This window comes from Solanum dulcamara, chromosome 2 (assembly GCF_947179165.1).
Source record: "Solanum dulcamara chromosome 2, daSolDulc1.2, whole genome shotgun sequence".
Lineage (NCBI taxonomy): Eukaryota > Viridiplantae > Streptophyta > Magnoliopsida > Solanales > Solanaceae > Solanum > Solanum dulcamara.
In genome coordinates this window covers 64,949,858-64,962,910 of record NC_077238.1, presented here as the reverse complement: position 1 = coordinate 64,962,910, position 13,053 = coordinate 64,949,858, and the positions used below count along the sequence as shown (strand labels likewise).

The 13,053-nt window shown below is 33.4% G+C and overlaps 1 long non-coding RNA gene across 1 annotated transcript; it reads left to right on the top strand.

Moving 5' to 3' along the window:
• Nucleotides 1-2,681: 2,681 nt before the first annotated feature.
• Nucleotides 2,682-10,232, top strand: LOC129880629 (uncharacterized). Its single transcript, XR_008765449.1, has 3 exons — nucleotides 2,682-3,239; nucleotides 3,579-3,663; nucleotides 6,883-10,232. It is a non-coding gene; the product is annotated as an uncharacterized LOC129880629 (long non-coding RNA).
• The last annotated feature ends 2,821 nt before the right edge of the window (nucleotides 10,233-13,053 follow it).

Below are 13,053 nucleotides of genomic sequence, written 5' to 3'. Positions count from 1 at the left end.
GGAGACTCGGTAGTAGAAGATGAAGGGACATGGCTATCATGAAATTATTTTTTGTTCTTTGTTCATGCAGCACAACATCATCTGCAATATCACCAACCTAGCCATCATCTCCGCCAGTAGAAGAATCTTTACTTAACCATTTTGGTATTTTGATTTGCTTGCCTAGTTTGAAGAAGAACCAATTTTATCATCTATATTTTCTTCTTTTTGTTCTTCTTTTGCAGATTTCTCCGTTTTTGATTAATGTTGGACCTTGGAACCCTCATCTGTATATCTAGGGCTGGAGACTACCTCACTATCTGCCATTGTGGCATGATCAACAGTAATATCAACTTATTAGTAGATGTTGTTGCTTCTGATTCTTTTTTTTTTTTTTGGGGGGGGGGGGGGGCTTGTGAATTAATTCATCTAGATTTTCAAGGAGTATTGCTTTAATTCATATTTTTTGGAGCCATTTTATCTACATACATGAGACAAAATACAAATCATAAATTCATATAACAAATTCTTTAATAAAATAGGAAAACAAAGTACTATAGTTGATCAAATAATACATAAATTCATAATTTTTTTAAAATAAGTGACTGAATTGCTACAACAACTCAAGAAGTTGTTGCAGAAACTTAACCAGTTCCTACCATAACTTAAACAGTTGCTGCCACAACTTAAGGTTGCAACTTAAGAAATTAAAATGACAGCTCAACTTCAGTAGTTATTTTATGAACTACTTAAGTTGTTGCAACAACATAAGATTGCAACATAAAGAATTTATTGCAATAAATTTAGTTGCTGTTGCAACACCTTAAGATTGTTATTTAAGGAATTTTCAGTAACAACTTAAGTAGTTGCTTTATCAAATACTTAAGTTGCCGCAACAAGTTGTTGCAGCAGTTTAAATAGCTACAAAACCTTAAGGCTACAACTCAAGGTATTTACTGGAGAAACCTAAGCAGTTACTTCATCAACTACTTAAGTTGTTGCATCAACTTAAGGTATTTGGTAAAGTAACTTAAGCAGCTGTTGCATCAACTACTTAAGTTGCTGCAACAACTTAAGGTTGCACGTTAAGCAAGTTTTGCAACAATTTAAGTGATTGATTTATCAACTACTTAAGTTGTTGTGATAAATTCAGCAACTAATGATTTTTTTTCAACAGCTGAGAGAATGGTTGCAACAAGTACCTCGTCTATTGCAAAAAGTCAAACAAGTTTTGAAGTTGTTGCAACAACTATACACCTTTTTACTCTTACTTTCTATCCTATTTCATTCATACATCATTTATTTTAGATTCAAATTTTTGTGATATCATCAGATTTTCATCAATGTCACACCACCACAAAATATATACAATGTTTATTAGGGCATAAAGCAATAAGCTATGTGAGATCCAAAAATTCGTGTTCTTCCTCTTCTTTTTAAACCATCACACCCTAACTAATTATGAAAATTCAAAACCCTAACTATTTAAGAAATTTTTTATCACTGTTCACAATGACAATAATGACGTGAGAAGGAGACGGAGAAGATTAAGAGCAACGCACGAGTCCCAAGCAAAGCAAAAAGACAAAGATAAAGGAAAAACTTAAACTTTTGAAGAAAATTTGAGAGAGAAGGGGAGAAAGAAGAGACAAATGAATTGATTTTTATGAAAAGTGATTTGAATTGGGTTAGTCAGGGGCCAATAATGGAGTTTGGATATATTTTTTATTTTGCAAAAGATTAAAGAGTTTTAAAATTACATTTCACACCCATTTAATTTAATCTTAATTAGTAGAAGTTTTGAATTAAACTTGGTCAAGTTGTCACCTTTTTTAATTGGAAAACTTTTTGTCACCTCCTACTCGCCAATTTTCTCAGGAAACATACTAGAGGATAATCATATCGGTGAAGGATGATTTTTTAGAAAGTAATTCACTCACTCACTCTCTTTGGACGATACAAAAACATAATCCAGGAAAGAACGTTTCTAGGTGGAAAATATTTAATTGAGGAAAGCATGTTGGGAATATGGATGACAAATGGGGCAGGGAAGGGCGGTTGTGGGGCAAACCAGCATAAACCAGCGAAGACTCTAACTCGCCCTGCATTGAATTATTTTTGGTTTTTAGCCCATCCCTCTCCGCCCCACATAACCCCCCCCCCCTAACTTTTTTTGAGTCCTTTTTTTTAATTTATTTGAATGCCAAAAATAAAATTTATAAAACTAATATAAATTTTCTTGCTAACTAATATTAATTTAGGTTGTTTGATAAATTAAAAAGAAAAAAATTGTGACGTGAAACTTGTGTAAAGTGAAAAAGAACTATTTATTGTGTAAAATGACTGATTTTCAAAAATTCAAAACAGAGGGGTGGAAAGTAAGGTGTGAGGTGGAGGTGGAAAGGGATTAAATTAATTTTTGTCAAATTCACATTGTGTTATCATTATTTGAAAGAAAAAAAATTAAAGAAAAAGAGTAACTGTTTTAAAAATGAAACATATGAGAGCTCTATTTTTTGTTATATGAAAATGTGAATTTTGACCAGTATTCTACTGAAGTTATAATAAGATAAGAAGAAATTTTGATTGTAATCGAAAAATATTTAAAACAGGATAGTAATCTATCACGAGAATTATTATATAGTTTTGTTTAAAACCACACAAATCTAGATAGACTCGCAACCCCCTTCCCGCATTAATATTGAAAATTTTATTTCAACCTCCCCCAACCCACATAGCTTAAAACCCACCCCGCCCACATAGCCTAAAACCCTCCCCGCCCTCGCCCTCGCCCATCCCGCTCTTCCCTGTTGACATTCGTAGTTTTGAAGGGCATTGGAGGTAAAAAAAATAGATCCAAAATCACACCTTCCATCGAACCCGCCCCTCGGAGGAAAACAATAGATCCAAAACAGCACCTTCTATCGAACCCGACCCTTTCTTTCTTCATCTCCGCCATTATGTTTCCCACGTGAATCTCCATCGATATCCATCCCAACCATATCCCCTATGTTTTCAACATCCCTAATCTCAAAACACCAACAAGATCTCATCCATAGCCACCACTTTTCTATCACTTATTCGATTCCGACGAAGTCAAGGGGTATCAGTCGTGTTGCGTGTCTTGGTCCTGATTGATGTGAAACTTCAGTTTCTAGTTCGAATTTTTTTTAGTTTGGTTTTATCTCTACACTTTTGACCAACACTTCTGTATAAATTTGTTTTGGAGACTCTACATTAATTGGAACCTTCTATTAAAGGTATATTTCTTTTCCTAATCTTTATTTTCGTGTTACTGCATTCAGGATTTGATTATATTTGCTTGAAAGTACTTTATTCCTTTCCTTTCCTCGTTACTCACTAATAAATTCCATATTCAATTGAAAAGTCTTTTTATGATTAATTATTTGGTGTTTGCAATAAGGTTTGATTTGTCACATGGTATAAGGATAGAAATTAATTAATTAAGGCTAGAATAAGTTTGAAGTTGTTTTCAATTAAATAGTGTTCAGTGGATTTGGACCTAAAAATAGAAAATATGTTTACTGAGGGACATTATATGAGTTTTTTCATATATTTGGATCATCAATATTATGCAGGTCAATAAAAATGCCTTAAGATTTTGGGATCTCCACGAGGTTGGTAGGAAAACATTAGGATGTGTTTAATGTTACACGAACTTAGGTACGTGATATTCTACACTACCTTAGAATCGCTTATCTTTACGTTTACCTTAGTGAACCAAGTTGCCTAACGTATTTCAACTAAAGAGGTAAAAGCAGTAAAGTAAGAATACAATAGTTAACGTGGAAATATCCAACTCAAAAGGTGTAAAAACCACGACCTATTCCCCAACAAGAATTCTCTTCCAACCTCACTAAATGAAAACGAGTCTTACCACAAAAACGATTACAAACTATGTAACCCAAGGAATAATAAATTAAACCTTATGCTCTACACACCTCCCAAGGTATGTGTTCCCAAGTCTTCGAGTTGTCTACAACTTGAAGACTATAGCTCTATTTTAGTTTATAACTCACTAAACTATCAATACATCAAATCACAAACTTAAAGAAAAACTTCCTAGGACCTAAACTCTATAAAAGGATCAGGTTCTTCAATGAGTTACTTCAAGGTTCAGCAGCACCTTCGCAAGGCCAATACACCAATTGTCTTTTTGCTATATTAGTGCTTGAGCCTTCAGAGACTCTTCTCTTCTATTTAAGCATTACGCCCACAGAGTTTCATTTCACACGAACTCCTTGTTGAAAACAAACTCTATTATCAAAACAAACTTCGTTGCTCTTGAGTTCTACTTTGAGTTGGACTCCTTCCAACAGACTTCTCTCTTTATCAATGTTATTGTTGGACTCGAACTCCTTCAAGTTTGACTTATTCACCTTGAATCACAATTATCATTTCCTAAATTTCTTCACTTCTGTTTATATTGTTTTCATACGCCAAACTTGAAAGTATACTGGATCTTAGCTGCTCGTAAAGGTGCATCTTGGAACCACACTAACTGACATGTTTCATCTGTCTCTGTTAATCATCAAAACATCATAACTCAACAAATTCCCCCTTTTTGATAATGACATACTAATCTGGCTTGTGCATTCATGACATCTATATTTGCAGACAATTAAGCATCATAACACTAAGATGAAACAAGTTAATTTGTGGGCTATAAACATTGCACAACCTTTATTCCCTTTTATGGCATCATCGAAAAGATAGACCTTTTACGAACTTTACCAAAGATACAATTATAGCCAATTCATTGCCACTTGGGCTATTATCAAGATATAAAATAAGACTTAGAACAAGCATAAATACATATTAAAATGAACATTAGCCAGATTAAAGCAAAAATAAGAATCATTTCATTCAACACAAACAGAGAAGTCTTAACAGACTTTTAAGATAGATCTTGACTAAAGTAAAAAAATCAAAGCAGAGAATACTGAGCACAGACAAGAGACAAGGACAACACAACATGCGAGGGGGGGGGGGGGAGGACTAAGAAGGACTGGAAGCAAAAGGGATCAATTTGGTCAGCCTACAAATGGTATCCACATGTTCCGCTCTTTCCTTTGCAAGAGTGGCTTCCAATTCAGCGATATTTTTCTCAAAACCATTCTTTTCAATCTCATAGGCCACTCTAGCAGCATCCAATTCAGCAGTCTTAGCATCCAAAGCTAGCTACAACCTTTGAAGAGGAGTCTCAGCTCTGCGCATAGAAACAGGAAGAACGACATGGTTCACTGTCCCTAATACATCCTTAGTATTTTGAAGAGTCCAAACTTGCACAACGACAGAATAGTCCTCAAATATTTGGGCAAGCCAGAAGCCATAAGGTAGAGCATGACCATTTCTATCCTAAACCAACACTCTTTGCATATGTTTAATAATCAGGCTAGATAGATTGATTTGGACTTCAGTGTCGAGGAGTTCCATCAGAGTTAAGTCAAAAAAGCTAGCCTCAATTTGTCTTTCCTTCCTAGGAACCAACACTTTATGGATAACATCAAAGTACAGTTGATGCAACGGGGACATCTCCCTCTTCAGAACTCGCCGATGCTGAGAAAGTGCAGAATTGCCAGATAATTTTCGCGATATATCAAGCACCAAATGCATGTTATCCAATGGCGGTCATTCATTTTTGACATAGTGACCCCAAGCCACATTTGGGATATCCAAGATCCGAGTGATATCCTCATCCAACAAATAGATAGATTTTCCTCGCACAGTGGTAAAGAACATAGAGCCCTGAGCAACCCCCCTTCCATAGAATTCATATATTTCTGGTTTAGAAAGTTTGCGCTGAACATCACTCTATAAAAAAAATTATTCCACCCATGGACCTCCAATTTGCCAAGTAAAATGTCCATTTCAGAACCAATGTCGAATTTGCTGGGATAGCATATCTCGTTTGTTCGCACGGAGTTCCGAACGAATTCCGAGCAACTCATTAGGGATTTTGAACCTTGTTGCATCAGCTGATGTAGCACCATCTGGTGCATCCCTTTTTCCTCTTTTTGTTCATGTGCTTAAGGCCACGCTCACGTAGGCCAGTGATGTTGGTCTCCACATTCGCAAGCCTATAGCCGCGTTTGTGGAGGCTTGTTGCCTTGGTCACCATACAAGAGGATCCGTGAATGGGGAGAAGATTCACCTCGACCCTCTGCGTTCGCTTGTTACCTTCTATGTTTGCAGAGGTGGTCTTTGTCGACCGGGCCCTTTGACCACTTCATTCACGGCCTGAGGTTTCGTGTTCGCGGAGGCCTTTTTATCTCATATGTTCTGAGATTTCCTACAAGTTCATCAAGTGTTATAATAGAAATGTCTTTAGCTTCTCTTATAGCAGTTACTTTTACATCCTATTTGGCCTTCAGAAGAATCTTCAGAACTTTGTCAACCTGTTCCTCAGTAGTGAGAACCTTTCCTAGTTATTTCTTTTTGATTAGCGATTCAAAAATATGACTTGGAACACCAAAACTCAATTCCAGGTAGTGACACTACATAAATAAAATAATTTCTTCTCAATATTGGGACTTCAATTAGAAAAATACCTTTCTTTCTCATAAATTAAAGTCATTTCATGGAGGGGAAAAAGGGTGTGACAACTCCTTTATTAATTTTTACAAATGCATTTTCCGTGCTTCCATCTTTATTAAACTCTTGTCCAACCTTTGAGGGAAACTCAGATTGCATAAATGTATTCCGAGCTAGGGTGTCATCAACATTCTTTCTTATTGTAGGTAGGATAACTTTTAGTGGTTCAAGTTGTTGCATTTGAATCATTCAGTTCATGTCCTATGAAGGCTTTTTATAATTTTGGCACCACAAATTGTTATTAAGCATGGCCATATATAGTTATACTTAACAAAACAGAATGGGCAGGTAGAACAAAAGGTTGGTTGGCTTCCTGGCGGATTAGTGAACCCAGATGTGAAAATGAAATTATTTTATATCAAAGGATGTGTCCCGATATCTTGCTGGCAACTTTTAGGCTGCATTAGTACTTGAAATCTTCCTAAAGGAATTCATTTATTGTTATAAGACATACTTTTTTTACGATCCAATAATACTTTAAGAGCTTCACCAATCAATGTAAAAGCATCAGTTGAACTAGGGAACATGTTCTTATCAAGATGTAGCAAGAGAGCAAACTTGCAGAACTGCTTCCTGATAAGAGCATCATCTATTGTTGTCTCAACTTTAAAAAATACGCTACCAATATTTCTCAGTTCTAGATGGTTTACTCTACAGAGAAATGCACCTCACAAGCCAAGACCATATGTGTATTGTTATCCATATCAGGAAAGAGCTTCTAGGCAAACTTTTTCGCTCCAACAAAATCTCCATTTTCCATCATCTTTTCAGCAAACCTTATAACCCTGATGGCCTTTACTTTGTTGAATTCCATCAAAAGTATATAATTTGATAGTCCCACTCATATGTTTACCTTACACTTAAGATGGCAGATTCCAGTAGAAGCAAAGGATAAAGAAACTATAATATTCACATTAGATGTTCAAGTTCATATACTGTTCAGTTGAATGTGAAGTTGATGACTTGCTTGAGTAAAAATATGAGAATGTAAATGAAAAAGTGGTTGTACATGAAAAAGGAAGTGTTAATATTCCCTCAGATCTTGAGACTTCTACCATGACTAAGTCAAAAAAATTTGAATGTACATATCAAGATTTTAGTGATTTTGACAAGGACAAGGAAGAATTTTGCTTTAAAAGTTGAATAAGTATGGGTTATTTATGATACTCTAGAAGTCATGCCTACATTTTATGCAGTCATCAGGAAGATTTTGTACCTTGAGTTTAAGTTGCGCATAACTTGGTTAGAGTTGAATCCGCTGAATGCACATGAAACCGAATGGCTATCGGAGTGCTTTCCTATGTCTTTTGGTAGTTTCAGACTAGAAAACTTAGAATACATTAGATCATCCTATAATCTCACATTTGGAATGTGTAATAAATGGAAATAAGTAGAATACGATAAATGTATCTCCACGTGAAGAAGAGACTTGGTCCATCTTTAAGGACTAGGATATGAAATATTGTTATCATCTTGAGAGTAAGAAAAAGTTCAATTACGAGCTTGTAGAGGTCTTGTCATGCTATGATAGTGATATTGGTGTTCATGTTGCATACTTGGATAAAACAAAAGGCTTTACTTGTCTTTTTCATCGAGCAGCAACAAAACTAGTGGAATGACACCTCTTTCTATTTTCTTCAAAGAATATGTTTAGATTCTCTCATAGAGTTCCTTCTTTTAAAGATGACAGGCATATAGAGGAGTGATGTTCCCGGAAGATCATTTGAACTAGACCTTTCTTTCTTACCTATTGACCAAGTAGGCATTTTTGCTTCTGCATATATAGGTAAGGAAGACTCGGATAAGCCGAAATGCCAACTTGGTCAATAGTTTAAAAAGCAAGATCAAGTTCAAAGGATCCTATATGATCATCATTCCTCTCTAACCCTATCATTTTAAAAGAAGGAACTAATATAAGAGAATCTAAACATATCCTTTGCGGAAATTAGAAATGGATCTCTTTCCCCTAGTTTTCTTGTTTCTTGATAAAAAAAGACAAGTAAAGCCTCTTGTTTTACCCAATTATGCAACATGAACACACATATCATTATCATAGTCTCACAAGAACTCAACAAGCGCGTTGTTGTGCTTTTTCGTGCTCTTGGGATGATAACACTATTTCATACCCTAGTCCTTAAAGATGGACTGTCTCTCCTTCCCGTGGCAATATCTTTATGAAATTGTAGTTGTATCCATTCATTACGCAAGCCAAATGTGAGAACATAGATGATCTTCAGAGTATTCGGAGCTTCTAGTTTGAGCCTACTAGAAGAAGTAGGTAAGCCCTTTGATAGTCATTTAGTTTTCTATATTCAGTTGATCTGGTTTTAACCAAGTTATGCGCAGCATAAACGCAAGAGATAATCTTCCTGATGACTGCATAGAATCTAGGCATGAAATCCAGAGTACTATAAACAACCCATACTTGTCCAACCTTAAAGCAAGATTCTTCTTTGTTCTTGTCAAAATCACTAAAATATTGATCTGCACATTTAGGTGTTTCTAGTTTTGTCATAGTAGAAGGCATTAGATCTAAGGGAAGATCAACACTTCTTTTTCCAGGTACAATCACTCATTCATTTGCAATCTCATCTTTTTTGTTATAGAAGTCATCAGTTTCACATTCAATCAATTGTATATGAACTTGAACAACTGATGTGAATGTACTAGTTTCTTAATCCTTTGCTTTTACTGGAATCTGCCATTTGGAGTGTAAGCTAAACATAAGAGTGGGCTATCAAATTCTAGACTAGTGATGTACATCAACAAAGAAGAGGACATCAGGGTCAGAGGGATTGCAGAAAAGATGATGGAAAATAGAGATTTCATTGGAGATTAAATGTTTGCATTTAAAACGCAAGAGCTCTTTCCTAATCTAGAGAACATTACACAAATGTTGATGATTCACTTATCAGGAAGCAATTCCGCAAGCTTGCTTTCTTGCTACATCCTGATAAGAACAAGTTCTCTGGTGCAGTTGATGTTTGTACACTAACTACTTTTGGAAATGTGTATCCTATATTACTTTTATGCAAGAATAAATTACAAGCCAGTTCTTGACAATCTTATTGTCTATAAATTGTAAAGGATTGAATATTATGTAGTTGGAATCAAACACAAATAACATCTTATTATTAAACGAATTATAAAGGAGGTAATAGTTATCGCTGTGGGGTCCAACCCCCATTTTTCAAAGTAAAAAAGTTGCTGCTCACACTTATTTTCGTCAACAAAATAACAATTTGATGCAAACTTGGTCAAAGAAAGTGCATCAATTGTTAAAATGGTAATATTGATCAGTGACATAAGTATGCTCTTTCTTTCTCTATAAATTGAGAGCTTGTGGCTCATTTGAAGACACACCAATTCACAGAGAAGAAAGAAAAATATTCAGAGAGTTGTAAAGTTTTCATAGACTATATATAATAAAATAGTCTGTGAAGAAAAATAGAATATGAGCGATAATTTAGTAAGGTAGAAATCAAAAGAGTGTTATTCCTTTTGAATGTGTTATAGTTTCTTTGAAGTGTTGTACTTGTGACAACCTAGTGTAAAATTCCTTACTAGAGTGATATCAGGTGCTCCTCTTGGCCCGTGATTTTTCTCTTATTTAAAAGGATTTTCACGTAAATTCTTAGTGTTATTATTTTTTTATTTTATTTTCAATATTTTGATCAAATATACTTTTATATTTATCCGCATTTTTCCAACAATCGCACACCTTTGGCCTTAAATTTTGAGATGATAAAATGTTCTTAATTTAAAATGACTTATAATTATGAATTTGAGGTCTAAAATCAATAGATATAGGATAATAAACATCCAGCCATATTACTGAATGAGCAATCAAGGACTGAATACTTGTAGAGATCAAACATTTTATTTTTAAATAAATTATAAATCAATATGATAAGTACATCTTTTTAAAAGAAACTTACAAGGATATTGTATGGGGGTATGAGAAAAATTACCAAAAAAATTAAAATACAAGTTTACTTAGAGCCCGTTTGGATGGACTTAAAAAAAGTAACTTTTACGTATGAAGTGCTTTTAGAACTTTGAAGTGCTGAAAGTTATTTTTATAAATAAGCAGTTGAGTGTTTGGATAAAAGTGCTTATGATGTGAATTTTAGGGTTAAAAGAATAAAAAAAGGTAGTTTGGAAATTTAGTTAAAATATAAGGGATATAAAAGTAATTTTCATGGTCAAAGAAAATGACTTTAAGCACTTTGGAAAAAAAAGTTAGGAATCCTAACTTTTCATTTTTGACTGACTTTAAGAACTTTATGGCTTAAAGTCAGCATTAGGCAAACACGTCCAGAAGTTAAAAAGGGGCTTTAAGTTGGTCAAAACCAACTTAAAGCCAATCCAAACGGGCTCTTACATGATATATGTAACCCCAAGACAAGAGATTCGAAAGGAAAAAGATAAAGATTTGTGACTCTTCTCATTCCTTCTTGTCTTGTTTACATAATAACTATTTCGTCGGAAAATATTTTAATGAAAAAAAAATATATATAATAACAAAAAATGACTTTAGCAGTCTTTTATCAACCAAAATCACTATCAAACTTATATTTTAGATTCTAGAACTTATTTTTAAAAAATCCTTTCTAAAGTGCACAGTGGCGAAATTAAATAATTTTCCCTAGAAACTAATTATCCATACCTTTAAAATATTCCTCAGACAATTGTTGCACAAAGCTCCCCAACTAAAATTACATTTAATTACAATACTTAAGGCTTACCTACATCTAATTTGTTGCTTATAAATGATCTTGCCTTTATAATTAGTCTTTTGACTTCTCTATGCTGGTAAATCTTTAAAAGGGGGATCAATGCAATAATATTTTATTTACGATACATAACACATAGCAGTCTTAAAAGGTCATTCAACTTTGGTAAATTATCTAGCAAAGTCATTAAATTTTATTTTGTATCAATAAAATCACCCAATTTAGACATTTGTATCAATAAAATCACTTGACTAAATTTATCACTAAAAATATTTGGCATGACAAAATAATATGTTTTATGCCATATTCATTATTAAAACAAATGCCCAATTATTTTTATCAAATTAAAAGCCATACGCTTGGCCTCAGTGTTCAAAGAATCCCTGTGGTATTTCTCAGAACCTCCAATTGCAACCAAGCAGTAGGTATTGGTCAGCTTGGAGAAATATAGATAAGATAAACTTCAAAAATCTAGTGTTAGGGCTAAAGTTAAGGATGGTTTGGGTTAAATTTGGGCCAACTAAATAGGTTAGATTAATAAATATAATTATGATTTTATTTAATAAATTATTTTGTCATGACAAATTTAGTTTGAGTGATTTTATTAATATAAAGACCTAAGTTGAGTGATAAAATAAAGTTCAATAAGTTTTCATAATTAAATGACATTTCTTTGCTAGATAATTATCAAACAAAATAAAGTAATGTTGTCTCTAAGATTCCTATGAAACTGTACTTTAAAATGTAACGATTAGTTGAAAAGAAAATCTAATAGAAGTTATACATATATAATACAAAACACAATTCAAGAAATTAAAATTGAATCTATTTTTTTTTTAATGCTGATCTTCTAGAGATAGCCAAATTAGAAGAGGATAAATATTGCTATCACTATTGAAAATTACGTGAATCTACAGATGACGACAATAGTCTTAACATTCCAAACAAAATTACCTTATTCTTTCACATCTGAGAAACACAACATAAAAGAACAAAATAATTCTTTTTAAGAATAATGGATTAAATGGCTCAAATTTAAACAGGAAGGCTGAAGAATTATTTTATATACCTGGAAAGTTTGCACCTATGATATGTTATATTGTTTTATCCAATGATAGAGTTGGACATATGCTTAATCTCCATTTATATTTAACTTATTGGGTATATAATTCATCATTAATTTGTGCTAATTATAATAGAAGGAAATCAAAAGTTCTGCAATCTTTCATGGTAATTGTTTATTGTAGCAATTACTTGGCATTTAATATAATTTAATTTATTGATATAATTATCCAAAAAAGTGTATAGCTCTGCACCGTAGGAGCACATGAAGAGCATTTAAGATATTAGAAAGTATTAGGATATCATTTAATAATATACAACCCCTTGTAATATTCATTTTCACTGTATCTATAATAATTCATGCCATAAATTATGTTTTAACTTCCGAAATCTTGTAGTAATATCATTATAAAAGGTATTATCGTATAGTTTTTGTTTCGGGACACGTGTGTTGCACGAAATATTCAATATTAATTGCATCATGCAAAATTATCTTAAATTGGTTGCTTAACTTCTTTACTTTGTTTTCTATCAACACAATGGCTGAAAGTAACATTAATCATTTTTTGTTGGTAAACACTAGGAAGGGAAAAGGAAAGTTGTAACATCCAAAAAAGTGTATAGTTCTGCACCGTAGGAGCACTTCTTTAGTTGTAAGTAG